Below are 2,860 nucleotides of genomic sequence, written 5' to 3' on the forward strand. Positions count from 1 at the left end.
TTGCAGTCTTTGCAGCCATGAAACCTTCACCATTTAGACAATAAGAACCAGGCCAGTACTCACAACAACTGCAAACGGGGAGATGCACTTTTAACTGTGCTTCTTCTAGGGATTTTTGCACATCCTTCAACCAGCTGTTAAGCATACAGCACCTCCTCTCCATGCATTTAAACTTCTATGCACAAATCTCTAACTTGCAAACATCAGCGCTAACAGTAGCACTCAGTTTGACCCCTTCTTTACATTTTCTGCATTCCTGAAAATTTCTAAACCTACTGGTTGCATGTTTGAATGGATATACAGAATTGGAGTTTAAGTTGAAATTTTCCTGCCAGCTTTAGTTTCTTTGAATCCACCAGGGTCAGAACAGCAATCAGTAAGCATATGTTAAAGCACTGGGAAATTATTACACATAAACCCTTTCACTAAAGCCATAAAAGGCCATATATTGTGTACTTAAAATCTTTTAATCTTATACGCTTTGCTTGTGAAAGACACCTGGTGCTCCAAGCCCAGTGTGGCTCTAAAACTGTAGCCAGACTCTTCTCCTCTTTTGCACAAATAGTGGAATAAATTACCCAACTTTACGATTCACAGAGTCTACTTTTAAGAGATGTCTGAAAACTCATCTGTTCAGTTAAGCTGACCCTTCTTCTCTTTTTCCACAGGGGTAGAATCACTCAGAAGGTCTATGACCCAGCTCTTGGTGAGCTTTTAGCACTTATTACTGAATGTTGTTGAAGGTTGAAGTATATTGTTGCAGCAATTTATTGTGGTTAATTGGCTAGATTATTCTACATTATTTAAAAAAAAAAAATCCTTCCCCTAATGACAGCACCTGCAGCCTGATAACTCATAGCACTTAGCTGCACAAACTAGGTTTTTCCTTCTGTCTAAGTCCTTGCTTGTGTTGTATGTTGCTATGGACAAAAGCTTTTGCTAAATGAAACTGTAGAACTGCAGAACTGTATAACATTCATGTGAAATGTGAGTCAAACAGTCATATATGAGTAATTACCAATTACTTCTGGTGTTTGGGCATCAATGAGGCAGGAAAGGGACCTGTACTGGGACACATGGTGTATGGAATATGTTTCTATCCAAATTCCAACAAAGAACAAAATTTAGACCCTAGTTTCTGTAGTCAGAAAGTACCTTAAGTGAGTCAGGAGGTCTAAAGTTTATTTCAATCTGTGTCACTATATCTGACTTCAGGTTTTTTCTCTGCTTTTTGGATGTCTTTGATTTTCAATGAGGATGAGAGATCAGCCACTACACTGCATTACAATAAAACATCTGCATGAAGTCTGGAGCGTTTTCAACAAGCTACTTTATACTCTTAGCTAAGTGTTTACAGTTGTGTTTCTTCTGTAATATTTACACATCCTTAAAGACATTATACTAATTTGCTCTCAGGATTCATCCCATCATGAATGATTAAAAAAGAAATACCCTTCTAGGAACACCTGTTATTTGATTAACTCTACAGCATCTATAGCTCCAGTGTAAGACTAGACCACTAATCCCTTACTGGACCTATCTGACTCCTCTGTGGTCTAAATCAATGGCTGAGCTGGCCGCACCCTGCCATCCTGTCCCCATGCTCCACCAACCAGAGGCTGATGATGTGAAATATTGATTTGCATGTCCACCCATATCACCACGCCTAGGCTTTGCTGTCAAGTTCATTTAGAAGCAGCCTCTTTAACGGCCCTTTGATGCCAAGCTTGTGGCAGCAGTCAGAGCAGAGGTGCAGGAGGAGGAGGAGGGAAGACAAAGTCCCCAAGGCTGAAAAACAAAATACAAACAAGACTGAACAAGAGCACAACGCTGTGAAGAGATTCTCATAATCTATCACTGAGTATGAAATTAAAACAAACATTTTCTCAGCGGTGTAAGAAATGCTGTGTTCAGGGTATAAACCTGCAGTTATTCATGCAAAGAGAATAAGCTGCTCAGTGCGTCAAATGAGCTCATACACTATGTTTCCCAATTAGTCATTTCAGCATGGATACACTCTTCTGCTTCATATAAACAGCCATCAGCCTCGCCCCCGACTTCGACTCACACAGCGACAAAAACACGTCCACAAATGGACCCAAAGAGAGGTTTATGAGCTGCTTCAGAGACAAGCTGGCCTTTGCAGAAAACAGGAGGTAAAAGGTTACTCTCCTGTTAGAAAGAAAGGGTCAGCGTTACCTCTGTGGTTCAGTGGTCTACAGACAGATATCAGATTGTGAAATAATGCCAGATGAGCCCAAGAGAGAGATAAAGAGGTGACCTTTACGTGCAGTGACAAACTGATGTTAATGCCTGGACTAAAAACCTCTTTGCTCTTCTTCCTAACAGCTGTAGTTTATGGTCAAATAGCGCATGCTAAGTATGATAAATGGAGGGTTTTTACAGGAACACAACAGGCTTTTCTTGGAACAGGTGACGCAAAAAGTCATGTGATCACTGTAGATAGGTGCATGGAGGAAAACAAGAGAAGGTAGGGAGCAACCAAGAGAAAAGGAAGGTAGAGAGAGTCCAAAGTGTTTGAATTTCACACTGAGATTGCCCCACTGCTTCTCAACCTAACAGACCAGTTACAAGTTTACATCTCATATTTATTTGTTCTAAATAATAAGATGAATAAATAAAATATGATTGCTTCCAGTCACAATGGGAGCTGCAGAGTCTGAGAACATGCATGTAAACTCCTCTGCTTCTCTCCTGTCTGAAATCAATCTGCTCCGTCAATAAGGAGCAGTTCTATCTCTCTTGTTTATAGCTGTGCAGCCCTCGGGGCTAAACCAATATTGTGTCAAGATTCAATGTTTGTAGCTGGTTTTGAGCAAAACAGTATAGAAAAACTCCA

Source organism: Halichoeres trimaculatus, unplaced genomic scaffold (genome assembly GCF_033239565.1).
Source record: "Halichoeres trimaculatus isolate MK-OKI-2021-1 unplaced genomic scaffold, fHalTri1.1 fHalTri1_scaffold_8, whole genome shotgun sequence".
NCBI classification, from domain to species: Eukaryota; Metazoa; Chordata; class Actinopteri; order Labriformes; family Labridae; genus Halichoeres; species Halichoeres trimaculatus.